This window comes from Salvelinus sp. IW2-2015, linkage group LG16 (assembly GCF_002910315.2).
Source record: "Salvelinus sp. IW2-2015 linkage group LG16, ASM291031v2, whole genome shotgun sequence".
NCBI lineage: Eukaryota > Metazoa > Chordata > Actinopteri > Salmoniformes > Salmonidae > Salvelinus > Salvelinus sp. IW2-2015.
The window spans coordinates 18,306,060-18,330,523 of record NC_036856.1 but is presented as its reverse complement, the minus strand read 5'-3'; the positions used below and the strand labels follow the sequence as shown (position 1 = coordinate 18,330,523).

General features: G+C 42.5%; 1 pseudogene; it reads right to left on the bottom strand.

The window, feature by feature from the left end:
* Nucleotides 1-24,464, bottom strand: part of LOC111975874 (ephrin type-B receptor 1-like) — a 189,648-nt pseudogene that overhangs the window by 109,825 nt on the left and 55,359 nt on the right.

The window sequence follows — 24,464 nt, the reverse complement described above, 5'->3', positions numbered from 1 at the left end:
TTATTTCCAGTTATCTGGTTACATGGCCTTGTTCAAGCTCAGAGTACATTACATGTCACCTTATCCTATCTTAGACAATTTTGTTATGTAGACTTTAAATGTAGTTATCGTAACTGTGTTACTAGTTATGATAACTTTATTCAAAGTTGACATAACAAAATAGGAAAAAGATTCAACTCAGAATAGTACGTTATAATGGCAAATGGTTAACTCTTTTATACATTCAAGTAACTGGCTTTAGTTCAGATAACTCTAGCTTTAAGTTTGTTTCAACTTGTTATTTCCAGTCATCTAGTTGCGTGGCCCTTTTCAAGCTCAGAGCACTTAACAAAATGGTCTAAGCAAGGATAACGTGACATGTTATGTAAACTTTAAATTTAGTTACGATAATTAATTGAAAGTTGACTTAACAAAATGTGAAATTAATTCAACTAAAAATGGTTGGTTATACTAAAATGAAGAAGTGGACTTAACTGTCTATTATTTGTCAATAATAATATAGCTTTAGTTATTAGAACTCCACATTTATTGTTAACAAAAGCTTTAAATTGATTCAAATAATAATAAATTAAATTAACAATTCACATACATCAAATTAACCKCCTATTGTTAGTCAAAATAAAAGCAATAAAAGCTAGGATAACGTGAAATGTGAAGTACTCTGAGCTTGAAAAAGGCCATGCAACTAGATCACTGGAAATAATAAGTTGAAACAACAAATCATTTTTTACATTGAAGTAGGAGAGTGATGGAGTGATGCATCAGATGACCTGGCCTCCACAATCACCCGACCTCAACCCATTGAGATWGCKKKSSAWSWSWTSSMMMGCWGAGGGAAGGAAAAGCAGCCAACAAGTGSTCAGCATCTGTGGGAACTCCTTCAAGACTGTTGGAAAAGCATCCCAGGTGAATGTGATTGAGAGAATGCCAAGTGTGAAAAGCTGTCAAGGCAAAGAGTGACTACTTTGAAGAATCTAAAATATATTTTTWAACGCTTTTTTGGTTACTACATGATTCCATATGTGTTATTTCATAGTTTTGATGTTTTCACTATTATTCTACAATGTAGAAAATAGTAAAAATAAAGAAAAACCAAACTTGACTGGTACTATATTTACAAAAAAAATATGGGGGATGTCACGACTTCTGCCGAAGTCGTTGCCTCTCCTTGTTCGGGCGGTGCTCGGCGGTCGACGTCACCGGTCTTCTAGCCATCATTGATCTATTTTTCATTTTCCATTGGTTTTGTCTTGTCTTCCCACACACCTGGTTTCAATCCCATTCATTACCTGTTGTGTATTTAACCCTCTGTTTCCCCTCATGTCTTTGTCAGAAATTGTTTTATGTCAGTGTTGTTTCTTGTTGTATAGGTGCGCGACGGGTCCTCGTACCCATGTTTATTTTATGTATGTACATTTTAGTGTTTGGAGCATGTTAAGTGGACATATATTAAAAGACTCCATTTACACTCCGTTTGACTCTCCTGCGCCTGACTTCCCTGCCACTTATACACACGACTCTGACAGGGGATTGGAAATGATGCAGGTAAATACATTGATGGAAGCTACAATCTGCAGTATTAAAGCTAATCTACCCCATAAAAAATGTATATAAAATCAATAACAATAATAATATATATTTTCCAGGTGTATTTCCAAATACATTCCAATATTCAACTACGTTTCCAAATAAGAAATATCCAAATACTTACTTCCAAATGTCTTTGAAAGTAATTGAAATACCCTAAATAGCCTATTTGAACCCAGGTCTGACTCATGCAAATACCAAGTTGCTCTTTATCACATGCAAACTGAAACAAAGGCACACATACAGTGCCTTCAAAAAGTATTCACACCCCTTTACTTTTTCCACATTTTGTTGTATTACAGCCTGAATTTAAAATGGATTTCATTCAGATGTTATTGTCATTGGCCTACACACAATACCCCATAATGTCAAAGTGGAATTGTTTTTCAAAATTTTGGTCAATAAATGTYCAACCTCTGTCATGGAAGCCTAAATAAGTTTAGGAGTAAACGTTTGCTTAACAAGTCACATAAGTGGCATGGACTCACTCTGTATGCAATAAGTGTTTAACATAATTTTTGAATGACTACCTCATCTCTGTACCCCACACATACAATTATCTGTAAGGTCTCTCAGTCGAGCAGTACATTTCAAAACACAGACTCAACCACAAAGACCATGGAGGTTTTCCAATGCCTCGTAAAGAGGGGCATCTATTACTAGATTGGTAAAAAACAAAAACAGACATTGAATATCCCTTTGAGCATGGTAAAGTTATTAATTACACTTTGGATGGTGTACCAATACACCCAGTACCTACAAAAATACAGACATCCTTCCTAACTCAGTTGATTGAGAGGAAGGAAACCACTCAGGGACTTCACCATGAGGCCAATGGTGACTTTAAAACAGTTGAAGTTTAATGGCTGTGATAGGAGAAAACGGGGGATGGATCAGCAACATTGTAGTTACTCCACAATACTAACCTAACTGACAGAGTGAAGAGAAGGAAGCCTGTGTGAGGTAAAATTGTATGTTTGTGTATCAGATCAATGCTGCTTTTATAATAACCAATAAGATAGGTTCATGGAAGTGACTAATTGATCGTGCATGGAGGAATCCTCACTATCAGTATAAGTAATTTGGCAGTACGCCCAGAACATTGCTGTATGGGAACCAAAAGTGGTATTTCAGTTTCAAGGTCTCAGTTTGGAGAGAAGAAGCCTTGTGAGGTATTGGTCTGTCACGTGCAGAAACCAAAGCTAATGATGAATAAAGAATAATGTAAATCATGCWTTTTTGACTTTTTTGTATAGCCGTATATAAGAAAAGTAACGGGACTGCCCTGGGGGAGCTCCCGACCGACGTGTACTATGGTATATTAAGTTTGTTGGAACCTCTCTAGCGTGCTGATAATAAAGAATGATTCATTTAATATTGACTTCCGGTGTCCCTGGTGTTGAATTTCCACCACAATTTGGTGTCACAAAGAAGATGATTGATTCTGCCTGCGGAGCTTTACAGTGAGGGTCTGCGAGGAAAACTGTTAGCAAATTTTATAAAGCGTGAGGGAAATTCCCATCTGACCAAAAGACAATGAGGACATGCCCAGACCAGACCCTTACTGTGAGCTGCCCAGGAGGAGACACATCATCCTCGAACAACTGAGAGACACAGAGACTGAATTTTAGTAAGTCAATTTAAATTAATTTGCATTTAAAAAAAATATATATATAGTCTTGACAAGAAGGCTAGAACTAGTCTTAGGAGAAGGCTAGAGCGAGAGCAAAAAGGTACCATGGAAAAAACCCGCTGACAACCATCTGTAGGCATTCATTTGAAGCGTCTAAGTGGTCTGGAGCCACTACTAATAGCACCAGGTGTTATTGAGCATGTTGTGCTATTTTATATGTATAGCAAGTAGCGGCAAGAGAACCGTTGAACATACATACTGTATGGTGCATAGGAAGTAACGACAAGAGAATCATTGAAGATGCACATGGAGTAATAAGGGAGATTACTGAGTGTGTTCGGGAATAGTACTAAGTGAATGTGGATGTGAGAGTTGTGGAAAGGACATGTTAAACTGATTGAAATTGGGATAATAAGCAGATAAGAATTTGGATATYCAACTTGTAAAATCATTGCAGTAGAATGTTAACTGGTGACTGAGTTTATCAGGAAGTGTATAGGAGATGTTGTACCCACCCATCAAACAGTTACACTTATGCTTCATTGCACAATTTCATTTAAGGATTCTGGCAATGACATTTCAGCTGGAGCTTTTGTCGTGAGTGGTATGTTAATGACAGATCGGTATCTCAATGCATTTTTTGTCTAAATTACCATACATTTTGCAGTGTGTAGACCTCCACAATCAACCTGATACCCCAAATAAACAATTTTGTACAAGCCCGGCACTCATTCTTTTGCCGTTTCTTCATTTTCTTCTTCAGATAGTATTTCAGTTCGTCCTCCCAATGGCACATGTTCAAAGTGGATGGCCCTTGAAGATTTACAACATTATATAGGGATTCTGTATGTGAAGATATTAAAGGAGAGAGTACTATTCCCGAATATGCTGTGTAAATAGAACACTCATGTAAATATTTAAACCCCTGTAAGAATAGAACACTAGAGTAAAAGAGGAATCAAGGCACTGCGCCTTCACCACACTGTGTGTGGGTGGACCATTTCAGTTTGTCAGTGATGTGTACGCCGAGGAACTTGAAGCTTTCCACCATCTCCACTGCGGTCTCGTTGATGTGGATAGGGGGGTGCTCCCTCTGCTGTTTCATTAAGTCCACGATCATCTCCTTTTGTTTTGTTGACGTTGAGTGAGAGGTTATTTTCCTGGAACCACACTCCCAGAGCCCTCACCTCCTCCCTGTAGGCGGTCTCGTCATTGTTGGTAATCAAGCCTACTACTGTTATGTCATCTGCAAACTTGATGATTGAGTTGGAGGCGTGTTTGGCCACGCAGTCATGGGTGAACAGGGAGTACAGGAGGGGACTGAGCACGCACCCTTGTGGCGCCCCAGTGTTGAGGATCAGCAAAGTGGAAATGTTGTTTCCTACCTTCACCAGCTGGGGACAGCCCGTCAAGAAGTCCAGGACCCAGTTGCACAGGGCAGGGTTCAGTCCCAGGGCCTCGAGCTTAATGATGAGCTTGGAGCGTACACTGGTGTTGAATGCTGAGCTATAGTCAATGAACAGCATTCTTAYATATGTATTTCTCTTGTCTAGATGGGATAGGGCAGTGTGGAGTGTGATGGCCATTGCATTGTCTGTGGATCTATTGGGGCGGTAAGCAAATGGAAGTGGGTCTAGGGTGACAGGTGAGGTAGAGGTAATGTGATCCTTGACTAGTCTCTCAAAGCACTTAATGATGACAGAAGTGAGTGCCACGGGGCAATAGTCATTTAGTTCAGTTACCTTTGCTTTCTTGGGCACATGAACAATGGTGGCCAACTTGAAGCATGTGGGGACAGCAGACTGGGATAGGGAGAGATTGAATATGTCTGTAAACACACCAGCCAGCTGGTCCAGCTGGTCTTGGAGGGAAAAACGACACTAATTGTATTGTGCCATATTCCCAGTCACCTTGCCATGGTTAACTGCGATGGTTTGTGCTTTCAGTTTTGCGTGAATGCTGCCATCTATCCATGGTTTCTGGTTAGGGTAGGTTTTAATAGTCACAGTGAGTACAACATCTCCTATACACTTCCTGATAAACTCAGTCATCAAATCAGTGTATTCGTCAATGTTATTCTCGGAAGCTACCCGGAACATATCCCAGTCCGCGCGATCAAAACAATCTTGAAGCGTTGATTCTGATTGGGCAGACCAGCATTGAATAGTCSTTAGCATGGGTACTTCCTGTTTGAGCTTCTATATGAAGGGAGGAGCAAAATGGAGTCGTGGTCAGATCTGCCGAAAGGAGGGTGGGGGAGGTTCTTATATGCATCCCGGAAGTTGGAGTAACAGTGGTCAAGTGTTTTGGCAGCGCGAGTACTACAGTCAATATAGAACTTCAGCATCCTTTTTCTCAAATTTGATTTGTTAAATTCTCCAGCTACAATAAATGCAGCCTTAGGATATGTGGTTTCCAGTTTGGAAAAAGTCCAGCGGAGTTCTTTGAGGGCTGTCGAGGTATCAGCTTGAGGGGGGATATACACAGCCGTGGCTATAACCGATGAGAATTCTTTTGGTCGGCATTTGATTGTGAGGTATTCTAGATCCGGTGAACAAAAGGACTTGAGTTCCTGTATGTTATCACAATTACACCATGAGTCGTTAATCATGAAACACGCCCTTCTTCTCAAAGAGATATTTATTTCAGTCTGTGCGATGAACTGAGAATCCAGCTGGCTGGACCGATTCGGACAGTATATCCCGAGAGAGCCATGTTTCCGTGAAGCAGAGTATGTTACAATCCCTGATGTCTCATTGGAAGGAAATCCTCGCCCTGAGCTCGTCAACTTTATTATCCAGAGACTGAACATTAGCGAGTAATATACTCGGAAGCGGTGGGTGGTGTGCGCGCCTCCTAAATCGGACTAGAAGATCACTCCGAGTACCTCTCCATCGCCGGCTTTGTTTTGGGTCTGTCACGGATCCCTCCAGTACTGCTGCTCATTCCGTTCACCAGCTCCGGAGGTCTACGTCACCGGCCTTCTAGGTGTCACTGAACTGGATTMATTACCAACAACCCCGGACTGTCTTGTCTCATTACGCACACCTGGTTCCCATTCCCCCTGATTAGTATGTGTATATATGTGCCCTCCGTTCCCCTTTGTCCTTGTCGGTTATTGTTACCATGCCCGTTGGTCTTGTGAGCACCTGTGCTGTTGTATCGGCTTCCATGCTACGTGTTATTGTGCACTTGTTTTACGGGTCTCGTCCCGTGTATTAATTAGATGTTTACACCTCGCATCTGGTTTGGGTGGAGAAAATAAAACCCATATTACATATTCCTGCACTTGTCTCCTATCATTATACAACTTGACAGGGTCGGCTTCTGGAATCAGTTCAGTTGCCCTGGGGGGTGCGAACAAAGGATCTGCTTCGGGAAAGTCGTATTCCTGGTCGTGATGCTGGTAGTGCTGGTGAGTTACCGCCACTCTGATATCCAATAGTTCTTCCCGACTGTTTTATTATTATTAAAAAAATTCTGGGCTAACAATGTAAGAAATAATACCTAAAAAAAATATACTGCCAAGTTTCCTAAGAGCAAGAAGCGAGGCAGCCCCCTGTCGGCGCCAATTTCACTTATGGATATGCTTGTAATCGTTAAGGACTGGGGAGTTTTCAGGATAAAACATTTACAGAATGGAGCTAAGCACAGGCAGAATCCTAGAGGAAAACCAGGTTCAGTCTGCATTCCACCAGACAATGGGAATTCACCTTTCAGCAAGACAATAACCTAAAACATAAGGCCAAATCTACACTGGAATTGCTTACCAAGATGACAGTGAACGTTCCTGAGTGGCCAATTTACAGTTTTGACGTAAATCTACGGAAAGACTTGAACATGGTTGTTTATCAATGATCAACAAACAATTTGACAGAGCTTGAAGAATTTTGAAAMGAATCATAGGCAAATGTTACACAATTCAGGTGCGACTGGACTGACTCACATCGCTACCAAAGGTGATTCTAACATGTATTGACTAAGGAGGTTGAATACTTGTCTAATCAAGATAGTGTTTAATGTTTCATGAATGTTTTACAAATGTAAGATTTTTTTTCTCCACTTTGACATTAAAGAGTATTTTGTATAAATCTTTGACAAAAAATGTAATCCATTTTAATCCCACTTTGTAACACAACAAAATGTGGAAGAGTAAAGGGTTGTGAATACTTTCTGAAGGCACTGTATTTTCTCTCCCTCACACCCTCGTCTCTCTCTCATTCTCTTGTCCCTATTTGACCTTAATCTTCCCTCAGGACTTATAAATGGCATAGCCCCATTCTCCACCAGACCTCCCAGACTATCACCTTCGGTGGTGCTATGCCTACAGATTCCCTCTCCATAGAGTAAGAGTGAGTGAGAGGAATATCGAGTGGCGCCATCCAATTCTGTGTTCCATTTGGAGACCAGGCTCTGAGGAGGTTGCTGCAGAATGCCAAATGAAGTGTGTGTSTCTGTCTGTGACAGTGACAAACTGCCCTCAGCCCCTTGAGTGGCTTTGCCCTCTCTTTGTGTCCCATGTCCTGTCCCCTCCACAGCAGGCAAGGGTGCCAGTGTGCCCACCTGTGCCAGCCCTGCCAGCTGATAAATCGGGCATCTTRCATAAATAACAACCCCTGATAAGTCAGTTTGAGTATGAGCAGTCAATCAAGTTGTCAGTGAATCTGGCATCATCTGCTTCAGCCTACTGCATGTTAAATAACGTTATTTGAATATTTGAAATATTAATGCTAATGTGTCTGGAAGCCAGAGAGACCTGGTGCACCTCTTCATTCTGTCCCTGCCTGGTATCTATATGCAGAAGCAGTAGTATGGTGCCTCTGGTGCAAGAGAGAGGTGCATTCTGGGATGGCTTAAAAAGGGGCTATGGAGTGAGTCAGACATCAATGGATCTGGCCATTGAAATAGTGCACAGTAGTGAGATGAGAGTTCGCTACCCATCTAATGAATAATGAATGTGTGCTGTACCGATGAGGCAAACGGTCACACAGGATGAGGAACACTAGGTTACTTGACACTTTCAACTTGACAAATTCAACTTTACAATAGTTTCTGCTATGTCACCAGCCACTGWGTAGACCCTTTGGCACAATTTAAGAACACTTCCACAACAAATAATCACCCATCAATGTAAAACCTGACTGATTTATATAGAATTTGTACTCTGCAAAATCTATACTTTATAGTGCCCCTGTGGCGCAAAGTATCTACTGTCATTGAACAAAGGAACTGAATATAAGTCACCGCATTTATATTCTGAGTCTATGGCCTCTCTCATGATCTCTCCTGTGTAATATATTCAGTCAGACCAACCATAGCGGGCGGCCTTGACCACTCTTCTTTACTGCTTTATTCTCCTCCTCTGCTCTCATTCTCTCTCCAATCATGTGCATTGAATAGATATGAGGTGAATTTAAGCCTGTAGCGAAGTAATCTGGTTTGACCCTACTTGGCCAATTAACATGTAATAAGAACACTTAATATCATTCAAAGACATATACACATGTGCACTCCCCACCACCTCCATCCCCCTCGCCCCAGCTGCATAGATAAAGGGAGGAGGGAGATGTAAAAGGGTGTGAGAACAAAATGGATTAGAGACTCGATGGAAAGAAATTATTGGATACTGCGAGAAAATGGAGCAAAGGGACATTATAGGAAAAGGATTGAATAAGAAAAAAATATGGGAAAGAACGTAGGAGGACAAGAAAAAATAGATTCTAATATGATGTGGCGAGGCAGAGGGCACTAGCCTTTTTAATCTGACAAGCAGAGCCAATTTACATGATTAATTATGCTGCTGAGCGCTGAGCTGATCTATGAAATTCTTATTAAATACCTGACAGTTGCAAGCTTGGTGGAGGCCACGTGTCAGCACAGGGCCAACACACGTATTTACTGTAGCATTCGCCATTAGCTTTCTCTCTGTGTGTCTTTCCCTGTCTTGTTCTCCTTCTTTCTCTCTGCTCCGCCCCTACTTCTCTCTCTCCCTCTATCTCTGTCCCTCTTCTCCTCTCTCTYTTTCTACACTATTCTCCCCCTTTACTTCATCATCTCATTCCTCATACAATTTTTTATTCACACAGTGATTTTCTCAAGAGTGCCACTATGGTCCAATGATTGGCAGGTGTGGATACTGGTGGCAGTTTCTTTTTGCACTATGATGTGGGGGTTTCAACAGTAAGCCGGCAGTTATCACTACACCATCGGAAAGCCCTGAGGTTGGGGGGGCTGGATCTTGTATGGAGAGCAACTGGAGACCTAAACGGTCAGCCGGACTTCAACTCACCACATCTCTCCAGCAAGCAGTATCTCTCCTATCCTATTCTCTGGCCAGCCACAAGGTGTTGATGAGCTGTCATCACATCTTTATTAACACTTCTGGGGCTGGATTCACAAGGCTTTTTATGTAATGATAAATGAGACTTTCATGAAGCACTCCAAGGCCTTTCCAATGTGTTGGACTACTGACAGTCGCATATCCCCAGCAGTAGGCAGTGACAAAAATCTAAAATGTCTCAACTTTCTGACAAATAACTAAACATCAGAGAGATATTTCATGTAGGTAATGCTAACGTACTGATGCATGATTGAGCGTATGAGCAGATGGACTGGAAGAAGTATCCTCAGAACCAATCCCAGACATAAAGGGTACAAGGCTGCTAATAATACACTGCAGAGCAGGGCCAAGTCTTGCTTTTAGAGCAGCACCATGTCACAGTAACCCAGATAAACACCTTTAGAATCTGTCACTTAGAAATGTTCAGACAAGCTTATGAAAACATTCCAGAGTGGCTACACCTTTTTTTACAATTACGAATCTGATCCTTTTGTCACATACATCCACCTATTGTCACATACATCCACTCTTATAGACATAGTGACCCTTTCATAAACATGTCTTCACTATTAGATGACACATACCTATGTTTCCGTCAGTACAGTAATCAGCTCTTGCTGTACCACTCTTTAACTGATCTAAATGCTCACCTCAGAGGCAGAACAAAGTCAACGACTCCCTAGTCAAGGACTCCACAAGGTCATCTGTGAAACAGGCTCTACTCCATATTAGGAAGAAAGGTTTAATATCTATATTATTGATCAGCCCATATGGCTGCCGATCAATCTTATCTGGTCTCTATACAGGCAGACTGACCATCAGTGAGAGAAGATACGGTAGGAGTCTAAAAGAGTGTGTGTGTGTCCTGAATGAGGTCACTACTGTAAGTAACATCAAGAATGGAACACATCAGACGTCCTCCTTCTATGAGAAAAATATTAAATCTGAACATAGTGCTGGGGGAGGAAAACATTCCATGCAGGTAGCTCACTGTAGATACTGCAGTAGAAAATCCAAAGAACTAAATCTACCAGAAAAAATTTATGGAAAACCTAACTTAATAACTTTGTTAGCATGATAATCAAATTACTCGATAGAATAACCAACATTTAAAACCATTTTTCCAAAATAATATACAATCAGAGCTATCTCAGCATGAGAGAACCCTATAGTTCTCCCCCCAGTCTTTGATTGTCTGGCCACCCACATAGCTATCCCCTGACAACAGTGATTGCCAGACGAAACAAAATATTTTCTGCTCCTTACTTTGTTTATCATCACCACTGTTTCCACAGTGAGACACAACGCCTTCACATTTCCAGTAGTACAGTAAGACACAGTAACACAAAGCGTGATAGGGGTTATTATGAGTGAGGAGAACTGATCTCACCTCTACAGACATTGCCGTTATCCGGCTCAAAGCCAGCCTTGCAGGTGCAGCTCCCGATGGGAACCATCCACTCCCCATCTCCATTGCAGTACAGCTTGATGGGCACATCCACCTCCTCTGAGTTAGCGATGCACGTGCCTCTGGCGATGACCAGTGAGGTGCTCTCGGCGCCCGTCATCGTCTCTGGGAAGATGGCGAAATTCTGCACCACGCTGGGGCATTTCTTATGGAAGACACGTACTGACAGCAGGGACATGCAGGCCCCGTAGTCCTGGAAGGCCAAGTAGAACCCATTACGGGAGAGAGGGCCAAAGCTCCGCACCTCCGTGTTGACCTTCATCAATCGTCCGCCGAAGTCCACTTGGGAGAAACTCTCGTCGGCCGCGATGGTGTCCACCTTCAGGTAGGGAGCTTCCATCCAGAAGGAGGTTCCCTTGGTGGTGGCGATGACCGAGTCTGTCTCGTAGTAGTAGAGGTTGAAAGTCTCCTTACAGGAGCCGGGGACACTAGGGATGGAGCTGCAGTCCCGTACGGTGAAACGCATCTCCACATAGACACGCTGAGCCCCTCGTCTGTCGATGAAGGTGGTGAGGAGCCAGTTGTTCTGGCTGGGCTCGAACACGTTACACACCTGGTAGGTCCTGATGGTGTTGAGGTTCTCATCATAGCCACTCACCTCCTCCCACTGTGGAGAACAGACACACAACAAGTTAGAGCAAGGCTTCAATCAATCAGCACGTCCGTCCAAGTCATGGAGAGAGAGATTAGTGCGAGTGCGAGAGACCGAGAGTATGGCCCTGCATATGTTTTCCCTCCATTTCCCAGTGTATTAATATACCTCTCTGAACGCTGGTATTGGCTGTTAGCGGCCCACAATCCACTCAGACACAGCCAGTCTACCACAGATAAGTGGCCCAACTGAAATCAATCTTGCGCAGGCATGACTGAGCAAGGCCTCACCACATTAGGACATTTGATGCATTACAGACGCAGGATTATACAAGGTATTGAATTAAAGCCTTAGAGAAACGATGGCCCATCGCATCAGAACGAGCTGCCTAGCTAATGGAGTCAGCATTTAAAGCAGTACACACACGTTAGGGGGCTGTGAGCCAGCCATAAAGCACTGATAGGCCTTAAACACAGTCAATGCTTTCCCTACACCATTAATTCACACATTACCATTTATGTGACGGACCAGGATCACTGCTACTGTGCATTAACACCACTGGTAAATTCTTCATAATCATAACAGAAATGTTTGTGTGTGCATGTGTGTGTATGTTTACGTGTGCCTGTTTGATGTATATGTGCAATATTATGATGTACTGTACTAATGGTATGACGTTGAAACGGCCACTTCTCCACAGGAGAATTACCATGGACCAAGAGAGGGCACACTGGATGTGGATTGGCCATAGCAGCCCACAGTCTGGCAGATGATGGAATGCATGAATACAGAAACACTAGTGGAGGGTACCCTACACACCATCATCCCTGAGAGCTATTGTTTTATCCAACTATCCAGGCCTTCTTTAGGGAGGTGAGATAGATACACCGTCATGTGTGTGTGTATGAGCAATAGACGAGGGTTGTGTGAAACAGGAGGTAACGTGGTGAGTTGTGGCTACTGGGGAGCACTGAAGCGGTGCATTGTGGGAGATCCTGTTGAAACAGCGGCCAGGAAGAGGACTAGATCACAGAGAGCTGAGATGATTAATGAGTTTACGGAGAGCCCTGACACAAATTAAACCGTATCTTTTTTTCTCAGTGTCTCTCCTTCGCTCTTCCCCTCTTCCCTGGGATGACCATTCATCAGAATTAGAGCGACCTGTCCCTTTCAACACCAAGCAGACATTAATACAGCCAGGTTCCAGCCATAGAGAGCGAGAGAGGGGTAGGGGTGCTCAGCGCAGCTAGAGCCAAGCTAAGGGGACCCTCCATGTCTCCACCATCCACAGATGACCTATTTTCACAGCATTCCAGACTAATGTCTGACTATGTGTCTGACAGCAACATTAATTTCAAGTGCTGTGCCACAACAACTGTGCCAAGCACCCACTGTCCTGACAATGTTCCACACACAGGTGTTCGGAGACGCTAGATAGCTAATTAGAACAGGTGTTTGCATCTCTTCCTTAAGCTGTGTCATTGAAATATAGCCATGTGGGAATCGTGTTCTGAAGGTGTGGAATATTAAGACTGTTTTGATTGAGTGATGTTTTTTCGTGTCTTAATGCGTCTTCATGGGTCATACCCTGTGTGGAGATCCTGATGGTTTGTCGGGACGGATGGTGTGTTACGTAACGGGTTAGGAGAACTAACGTACCAGATTAGGAGAATTAACGTAGCAGGATAGGAGAATTAACGTAGCAGGATAGGAGAATTAACGTAGCAGGTTAGGATAATTAACTGTGAAAGGCGGTACCTATTCACTGACGAAATCCTAGGAATGAGACACAGAGACGTGACAAAAAGAAGGAAACTGTATTGGGAGTTCTTCCTCCAACTCTCCCCGGGACCGTATAAAAAAAATAACCGTTGGTACCAAACGCCAATCCAACAGCTTGAGCCGAACCTATAACAGGGAGTCCTACTGTCCTGGAATTCACCATAGTCTCCGGCTCATAACCACTATCGCTAGTCAAATCAAACATTTTTTATTGCAACGTCCCTTATGAAAAAAGATTGCAGTCAGAGTGCAGTATAACTGTGGTATACTGCAGTATACTGTAACTGCAGTTAGAGTGCAATATAATTGCAGTTATGGTGCAGTATTACTGCATTTTTACTGCAGTTTCAAAACTGCAATATTTTTTAGGATGTAGCTAAATATTACGCGCTAGGACAGACGATTTTTTTCGCGCTACATGCTTCAGCACTCCGTAGTCCCATTCTGTGAGCTTGTGTGGCCTACCACTTCACGACTGAGCCATTGTTGCTCCTAGACATTTCCACTTCACAATTACAGCACTTACAGTTGACCGGGGTAACTCTAGCAGGACAGAAATTTGACAAACTGACTTGTTGGAAAGGTGGCATCCTACTGTATGACTGTGCCACATTGAAAGTCAGTGAGCTCTTCAGTAAGGCCATTCTAATGGCAATGTGTGTCTMTGGAGATTGCATGGCTGTGTGCTTGATATTATACACCTGTCAGCAACGGGTGTGGCTGAACTAGCCGAATCCACAAATCTTAAGGGGTGTCCACATATTTCTGTATATATAGTGTATCTACCTCCATCACTCCAGTATCCCTGCACATTGTAAACATGATATTGGAACTGACCCTGTATATAGTAGCCTACTTACTTCCTGTGTTCTTCATATTTCTTCTTATTTCTCTGTTTTTTTCCCAGTGTTACATTGTTATTAATTATTGTATTGTTGGGATTTGAGTTTGCAAGAAAGGCATKTCACAGTACTTGTGCATGTGACATTAAAACTTGAAACAACTTAAAATGGTTTATGCCAGGTTAGGGCAGGTCCTTTTAGAATGCCATTCTCCTCATTCATAAAAAGCTACTTGTGTAGGTATATAGCTCTGCCACTTAGAGGCGTGAGTTTATGGGCGATTTGCCCTATTTTTGAGGTGCTTTTGCCTTTGTCCTTGGTAATATTTAGAGCTGAGAAATTAACCGAAATATCAGTTATTTTTCGATTTTTAAATAACTAATTAAATGATGTCAGTTCAATTATTTGAATTCCATTTTGTTAGTTTTTTTTGTTCTCCTGTGTGCTCGATGCTCAGTTTCTGTAGAGATGAATCAGATCAAGCCGATCAGTATGATGTATTAGGGACTTGTGGTTTCCAACAGGCCAATATTCTACATAGTTTAGCGCAGAAAATGTGGTAATTAACTACAATGACCATAACCCATTGCGCACCCGCTTACCTGTCTGGTCTGTGGAGCAGACATGGAGACCTCGTTGACAGAGACAAGAGAGAACGCGCGAGAGGGATAGAAAGCAGATGCTTTGCGAGGTATCTCTACCTGAAAATACATGATCTCTAGTGACTGATAGCCATATAAGTCATAAAAGTATGCCTTAGCAGCAGCTCTATAGAGATGAGATGATGCCTTGGAATGAAATAACAGTCATCAAATATAACAAATATTTTATTAAAGTAAAGTAATCTATCAACACTAGTAATATTGCATGTTTTTTTCCAAAAAAGGGTATATAACAAAGTATTGAGATAAACTTTTGTTATTGACCAAATACTTATTTTCCACCATAATTTGCAAATAAATTCATTAAAAATCCTACAATGTGATTTTCTGGATTTTTTTTTCTAATTTTGTCTGTCATAGTTGAAGTGTACCTATGATGAAAATTACAGGCCTCTCTCATCTTTTGTGGGACAACTTGGGAGAACTTGCACAATTGGTGGCTGACTAAATACTTTTTTGCCCCACTGTATGTATTATGTTTATGTAACACCGCCTTGCTATTTTATTATCCCCATGGCCTCTTAGCCAAGCAGGCAAGTAGGTAAAGAGAGAGTGGGGGTGGATGGATGAATGTTCTTCTGAGAGAGAACAAAGCAGCTCTGGGAACAGATGCAGTGTCTGTCTCTCTCTCTGTGTGTGTGTGTGTGTGTGTGTGTGTGTGTGTGTGTGTGTGTGTGTGTGTGTGTGTGTGTTTCCATGTCATTTCAGCAAGCCATGACACCCACCATATCAGATTTCTTTTAAATCATTTCTGTAGTTAGAATGAGATAAGATTAGCATTCCTGCAACATTATTTTGTTGAAACATAATTTGATCTCAGATTTTAATTTATAGGATTCATATAATGTTCAATTAATACAGTACCTAACATCCAATTTGGACAAAACGTTTTTTTTAACAATGAGTAAGACATGAGGAATACAAAGAAATGGTCAATAACCACCCACAGACCCCCACAATCTACACCAATCCCACCCTAACAACAAATATAAAGTAGAAGTTCTCTATCGTCCTCCATCAGCAAAGGCGGTACCCTACCTACACTAAGCTCTCTCCTGGCCCCTTACACTAAGTCTGAATTTGTCCTGCGAGGTGACCTAAACTGGGACATGCTTAAACCACCTGACCAAGACCTAAAGCAATGGGACTCCCTCAATCTTCCTCAGATTATTACTAATCCCACAAGGTACGACTCTAAACACCCAGAAAAGGCTACTCTCCTCGATGTTATCCTCACAAATAATACTGATAGGTATCAGACTGGTGTTTTCTGTAATGACCTGAGTAATCACTGTTTTACAGCCTGTGTTCGTAATGGCTGCTCAATGAAATGACCTGTCCTGATTTGTCATAGATGCGTGCTAAAAAACTTTAATGAGCGAGCCTTCCTTCATGAACTGGCCTCTGTAAAATGGTCTAGAATCAGCTTGAGGGGGTGGATGTCGGAGACACTTGGACCTTTAAAAAAAAATATTTAACAAACATGCCCCCATAAAGAAAATGAGAATTAAAAACAAGTTCAGCCCCTAGTTCGACCGTGATCTTGCAGAGTTACTCCACCTCAAGAATTTCATTTGGCGAAAGGCTCGGTACACGCATGCTCAGGCTGACTGGCCAAAGTTAGTTACTTTAAGGAGCAGTTCTCTCTCTGTGGGTCGCATCCCAAGAAGTTCTGGAAAACGGTTAAAGACCTGGAGAATAAACCCTCCTCCTCACAGCTGCACATATCCCTTAATGTGATAAGAAGCACATGGCAGAGCTCTTTAAATCACCACTTTATTAAGTCAGGATTCCTATTTGACTCAACCATGCCTCCTTGCCCATCCAACATTTCCTCATCTCCCACTCCTTCCAATGCGACTAGCCCCAATGCTCCTCCCTCTTTTTCCCCTGCCCCGCTACAAAGTTTCTCCCTGCAGGCAGTCACTGAGTCCGATGTGCTAAAAGAGCTCCTTAAACTTGACCCCAAAAAAACATCTGGTTCAGATGGTTTAGACCCTTTCTTCTTTAAGGTTGCTGCCCCTATCATCGCCAAGCCTATCTCTGAACTTTTTAACCTGTCTCTCCTCTCTGGGGAGGTGCTCATTGCTTGGAAGCCAGCCACGGTTCGTCCTTTATTTAAAGGGGGGAGATCAAGCTGATCCTAACTGTTACAGGCCTTTTTCTATTTTGCCCAGTTTATTAAAAAAAGTTTTGGAAAAACTTGTCAATCAACTGACTGCCTTTCTTGATGTCTATAGCATTATCTCTGGTATGCAATCTGGTTTCCGCTCAGGTTATGGATGTGTCACTGCAACCTTAAAGGTCCTCAATGATGTCACCATTGCCCTTGTTTCTAAACAATGTTGTGATGCTATTTTTATTGACTTGGCCAAAGCTTTTGATACGGTAGACAATTCCATTCTTGTGGGCCGGCTAAGGAGTATTGGTGTCTCTGAGGGGTCTTTGGCCTGGTTTGCTAACTACCTCTCTCAAAGTGAGCAGTGTATAATGTCAGAACATCTGCTATCTCAGCCACTGCCTGTCACCAAGGGAGTACCCCAAGGCTCAATACTAGGCCCCATGCTCTTCACAATTTACATCAACAAAATAGCTCAGGCAGTAGGAAGCTCTCTCATCCATTTATATGCAGATACAGTCTTATACTCAGCTGGCTCCTCCCCAGATTTTGTGTTAAACACTCTACAACAAAGCTTTCTTAGTGTCCAACAAGCTTTCTCTGCCCTTAACCTTGTTCTGAACACCTCCAAAACAAAGGTCATGTGGTTTGGTAAGAAGAATGTCTCTCAGATTACTACATCTGAGGGTTTAGAGCAGCCACCTCAGTTAGTCACCTCATACAAGTACTTGGGAGCATTGCTAGACAGTAAACTGTCCTTCTCTCAGCACACATCAAAGCTACAGGCTAAAGTTACATCTAGACGTGGTTTCCTCTATCGTAATCGTTCCTCTTTCAACCCAGCTGCCAAACTATCCCTGATTCAGATAACCATCCTACCTATGCTAGATTACGGAGATGTCATTTATAGATAGGCAGGTAAGGGTGCTCTCGAGCGGCTAGATGTTTTTCACCATTCAGCCATCAGATTTTCCACCAATGCTCCTTATARGACACATCACTGCACTCTATACACCTCTGTAAACTGGCCATCTCTGTATACCCATCGCAAGCCCCACTGGTTGATGCTTATTTATAAAACCCTCTTAGGCCTCACTCCCCCCTGTCTGAGATATCTACTGCAGCCTTCATCCTCCACATACAACCCCCGTTCTGCCAGTCAATTTTGTTAAAGGTCCCCAAAGCACACACATCCCTGGGTCGCTCGTCTTCTCTGTTTGCTGTAGCTAGCGACTGGCTGCAATAAACACTCAAACTGGACAATTTTTATCTCAATCTCTTCATTCAAAGACTCAATCATGGACACTCTTACTGACAGTTGTGGCTGCTTTGCATGATGTATTGTTGTGTCTACCTTCTTGTCCTTTGTGCTGTTGTCTGTGCCCAATAATGTTTGTACCATGTTTTGTGCTGCTATCATGTTGTGCTGCTGCCATGTTGTGTTGCTACCATGTTGTTGTCATGTGTTGCTGATTTGCTATGTTGTTGGCTTAGGTCTCTCTTTATGTATTGTTGTGTTGTCTCTCTTGTCATGATGTGTGTTTAATCCTATATTTTTTATTCATTTTTTAAATATTTTTTTTTATCCCAGCCCCCGTCCCCGCGGGAGGCCTTTTGCCTTTTGGTAGGCCATCATTGTAAATAAGAATTTGTTCTTAACTGCCTTGCCAAGTTAAATAAAGGTTAAATAAATAAAATAAATAAATATGTCTGACAAGTAGTATGGAACTGCAGCTCGGAGTATTGTTTCTTCATCCTATGTTATGTCTTCTCAGTGAATTTGGTGATGTTTTTATCCCCCTGTTCAGAGAAATTAGTCATAGAAGTTGGTAGGTTTATGTCCCATCGTACATCCTGATATTACAAGGTTCTGACCACTAGATGGTGCTGTTCCTGCTATTAGGTGAACAATCTGAGATGGTGGTTGTTGAAATCCTCTTTCTTGAGCTCTTTAAGGTGGAACGACCTGTGTGTGGTTGTGTGTGTGTATGTCCTTTCCTCTCTGTGCTCCTCTCAGATAGATAGAGCATCCCATGGCACCTCATTGTCTTGGCCCCACCAGGTAAAAATAACAGAGCATTCAGCTGCACCTCATTGGTTCTGGTGCATAAGGGAAATAATGGGGCATCCTACTGCACCCCAGTGGTAAATCACTTATCTGGTCCCGCTGCTGTATGCACTTCTACAAAATATAAGCCTGAGACCCACACAGWTATTATTTAGAGAGCTAATGTGTAAATGCATATAAAAGTGAATAATTTAAACATATTACATTAAGAAGGGATACTATAGTATGTTAATACAGTTGAAGTCAGTTTACATACACCTTAACCAAATACATATAAACTCAGTTTTTCACAATTCCTGACATTTAATCCTAGTAAAAATTCCCTGTCTTAGGTTAGTTAGGATCACCACTTTAGTGTCATAGAAGGGTGTTATGTCTGTGCAATATGTTTATCACACTATTACCGAACCTGTAAGTTTTTGAACCTTTCCTGATAAATGTCTTTACTTTGAACATCCAACCTTGCAACCTTTTTGAAGGCACTCAAATCTGAGGAGACATACTGTACATAATAAAAACAGACCATATTTAGATCTCTAGCACAAAAAAATCTTCAGATCTTGTATAAAAGAATGACAGATATAGCTATACTTGAAACATTGCTCCATCCTGACAGGTACAGTTGAAGTCGGAAGTTTACATACACCTTAGCCAAATACATTTAAACTCAGTGTAAACTCTTCACAAGGTCTTTTGCTGTTGTTCTGGGATTGATTTGCACTTTTCGCACCAAAGTACGATCTCTAGGAGACCATTTTTTTTAGAGGTCTTGGCTGATTTCCCATGATGTCAAGCAAAGAGGCACTGAGTTTGAAGGTWGGMCTTGAAATACATCCACAGGTACACCTCCAATGGACTCAAATTATGTAAATTAGCCTATCCAAAGCTTCTAAAGCGATGACATCATTTTCTGGAATTTCCAAGCCGTTTAAAGGCACAGTCAACTTAGTGTATGTAAACTTCTGACCCACTGGAATTGTGATACAGTGAATTATAAGTGAAATAATCTGTCTGTAAACAATTGTTGGAAAAATTACTTGTGTCATGCACAATGTAGATGTCCTAACCGACTTGCGAAAACTATAGTTTGTTAACAAGAAATTTGTGGAGTGGTTGAAAAACGAGTTTTAATGACTCCAACCTAAGTGTATGTAAACTTCCGACTTCAACTGTATACTATAACAAAACCCATACATATACAGCATACCGTGATACCAGTGGCGGTCGGTGCCTTTTTAAGATGAGGGATTTATTTATTTTATCATTTTTTAACACTTTTTCGTGATATCCAATTGGTAGTTACAGTCTTGTCCCATCGCTGCAACTGCAGTACGGACTCGGGAGAGGCGAAGGTCGAGAGCCATTCATCCTCCAAAACACGACCACCGCCAAGCCGCACTGCTTCTTGACACACTGCTCGCTTAATCCAGAAGCCAGCCGCACCAATGTATCAGAGGAAACACCGTACAGCTGACGACCGAAGTCAGCGTGCATGAGCCCGGCCGCCAAAAGGAGTCGCTAGAGTGAGATGGGACAAGGAAATCACAGCTGGCCAAACCCTCCCCTAACCCGGACGACGCTGGGCCAATTGCGTGCCGCCTCTTGGGTCTCCTGGTCGCGGCCGGCTGCAACACAGACCGGGATCAAAGTGACGCCTCCAGATCTCCGATGCAGTGCCTTAGACCGCTGTGCCACTCGGGAGGCCCGGGAGGCCATATTTCTATTACAGCATATTGGATGACTGTCATTCATATTCCATTCACCCACTTCAATGCAACAGCGATAGGCTTAGGCTACTATATGAGGATTCTACAATCTATGAATGAAAGTTGACAACGTAGGTCGAGAGAAAATTTTGACGTGACAGACAGTGACACATGGACAGACAGTGACACATTCAATACCACCTTGCACACTCTTGCCTGCGTCTAGCTGATCTAGGGTATAATCACTAGTCCAACAGTTGCAAACGAGAGTTTCTATTGGACAAATTCAGGTATGTTTATCCCCATTTCGATCTGTTTGCTTCTGTTTAAGAAACGTTTTTTCAACAGAATCAGCGGAAGGAATACACCCCTGATCACACGTAAACATGGTTCCCTTTCATGGCAGCCATGTTGTATTCCTTCTCGCATCTATGTGCTCTCCTCCTCTCACCTTTCCCTTCGCTTGTAGACTTCAATGCACAACACATCAGCTGTTTGTTACCAGGCGGAAAAACCTTTCCAAGCCAAACCATATCATAACCATTACACACAGTCTACATCGCTGTCATCATATTAGCTAGAGTAATGTCATAGTCAACATAGCTAATAGAACTAATGTGTCAGTAAACCTGCTACAACCATGCAGTAACGTTACAGTGTACAGTCAGTTAGCAGTTTAGCACTTACACAGGCGGGCCCCATGGCAATAAATTAGTCAAACCAAAAGCTTACTTTGAGTTCCAGTGTTTTGTTGGATAGTCATAGCCAGCTAACTAAAATAGCATTCCTCTGTTTGAGCAGGGTTTTTAAGTAGGCAAACTAGCTAGCTGTATTTGCTAGCTAAGTACGTGAAACTCACTCTCTCACTTCTCCTTCATTTTTTAAGAAATTAATTTGTTCAAAACTGGTCAAGTATTGTCTTTCTCTCTCTTTGAGCCAACTACTCACCACATGTTATGCACTGCAGTGCTAGATAGCTTATGCTTTCAGTACTCTGATCCTTTGCTTGGGTGAACAACATGTCCGTTCATGCTGCAAGAGCTCTAATAGGTTGGAGGACGTCCTCAGGAATTTGTCATAATTACTGTGTACATCTATGGAATGAGCCTCCTAGGTTTTTTATTGAAGTCAATGTACCCAGAGGAGGACGGAAGCTAGCTGTCCTCTGGCTACACCATGGTGCTACCCTACAGACTGCTGTTGAGGCTACTGTAGACCTTAATGTCAAACAGTGTATTTTTATCAATTATTTGGTGACGTGAATATATTTAGTATAGTTTTATCTAAAAATGATAACTTTTTTAATGTTTTACAATTATTAAAAATTAAAAAAATCACTGAGAAGGATGGTCCTCCCCTTTCACCCTCTGAGGAGCCTCCACTGTATGGTACTGTAAAAGCTGTGTGTTTCATAGTCAGTGAACATGGATGATCAGACTGGACCCTGTCTTTCCTCTTGGCTTCTGTGTTCATCCTCGTTCCAGTCACAGTGCCCTCCATCCCTAACGCTCTCTCTCCTTCCCCACCTTCTCTCCCAGGATTCCTCCGTCTGTGTGACTATGAGCGGAGGAGAAGCAGAGAATAGGAGAGACGTGATAATGAGACCGTCAGCGGCAGGCAGGCAACGCCACACACTGAGTCAACAGGCTCTCCTGAAACAGCAGGGAAAAGAGTCCAGACCTCCAATACTCCCCAACCCAACCCAGCCAGACAGTGATTAAAAGCCAGGTGTCTATTTTAGACAGACAAAATAAAGGGAATATTCAGGAGAGCCCAGTAGTTTCAATTAGTGAACTCCAGGGTTCTGTTTGAGTGCTCTACCTCCTCATTACTGTAATCTGGGCCGTGGTTTAGGAGGTGGAAGGTGGTTACTGCTTTGAGCGACTTGAAGGGAATCTTAGTATAGATATTAATAGCTGCTTTAGACATGCTGGGATGGGGTAGGTGTGATTAGATAGTTTGGAAATAGCTGGAAATGTATCTCTAGTCTAGAGAGAAGACAGTATATGTTCCTCTCGATGTTCTGTCTTTAATAATAAATAGGAAGATTGCTGTATAAGGAATGATGAATGTAACAGCAAAAAGACATTTGAACACAGCAGGGTTTTGAAACAGTTTGTTCCCACTCATACGACCAGCAGCATACCACAGCAGAGAGCTACTGTGTGGGCTCAAAGACAGAAAGGCAGGAGTTAGAGTCACACATATTCTAATTAGATAGCTCAAAAACAGAGTACTCAATATGCTCTGGTCTTTACAGATCTGAAAATCTGTAAAGATGTGCCGGATTTTCTGAAAAACATGTAAGGAACAGTAATTGCTGAGTATATGAAACATTATGAACACCTGCTCTTTCCATGACATAGACTGACCAGGTGAAAGCTATGATCCCCATTTCAATCATTGTAGATGAAGGGGAAGAGACCAGTTAAAGAAGGATTTCTAAGCCTTGAGCCAATTCAGACATGGATTGTGTATGTGTGCCATTTAGAGGGTGAATGGGCAAGACAAAAGATTTAAGCGCCTTTGAACGGGGTATGGTAGTAGGTGTCAGGCGCACCAGTTTGTGTCAAGAATTTGAGGCAGTTCTGAGGGCAAAAGTGTGTGGGGGGGTGCAACTCAATATTAAAAAGGTGTTCTTAATGTTTTCAAATCAAATTTTTATTAGTCACATGTGCCGAATACAACAGGTAATACCTTACTGTGAAATGCTTATTTACGAGCCCCTAACCAACAACGCAGTAAAAAAAAGTATATATACACTACTGTTCAAAAGTTTGGGGTCACTTAAAAATGTATTTGTTTTTGAAAGAAAAGCAATTTTTTTTGTCTGTTTAAAATTACTTCAAATTGATCAGAAATGCAGTGTAGACATTGTTAATGTTGTAAATGACTATTGTAGATGGAAACAGCTGATTTTTAATGGAATATCTACATAGGCATACAGAGGCCCATTATCAGCAAACATCACTCCTGTTTCAATGGCACGTTGTGTTAGCTAATCCAAGTTTATCATTTTAAAAGGCTAATTGATCATTAGAAAACCCTTTTGCAATCATGTTAGCACAGCTGAAAACTGTTGTGCTGATTAAATAAGCAATAAAACTGGCATTCTTTAGACTAGTTGAGTATCTGGAGACACAGCTGTCACGCCCTGACCTTAGAGAGCCTTTTTATTTCTCTATTTGGTTAGGTCAGGGTGTGATTTGGGTGGGCATTCCAGTTTTGTTGGGGGGGGCACACGGAGTGGTCGGCGGAGCCGAGGGGTGAACCTGAGCCAGTCAGGGAGTCGAGTGAGGAGCTTGATGCAAGATTCCGGAGAGAGGTGCTGGCGTTGAGAGCGCTGCAGAGCGGGCGTGCTGAGGAGCGTGACACCAGTCCGGTGTCATGTGCACTGGTTTCACGCATCTGGCCTCCGGTGCGCCTCCCCAGTCCGGTGCGTCCTGTGTCTCCTCCGCGCACTCGCCCTGGGGTGTGTGTCATCAGCCCGGTGCCACCTGTACCGGTCCCACGCATCAGGCCTCCAGTGCGCCTCCACAGTCCAGAGCTTCCGGCGACAGTTCCCAGTCCAGAGCTTCCGGTGACAGTTCCCAGTCCAGAGCTTCCGGCGACAGGTCCCAGTCGCCAGCGCTTACGGCGACAGGTCCCAGTTCAGAGCTTCCGGC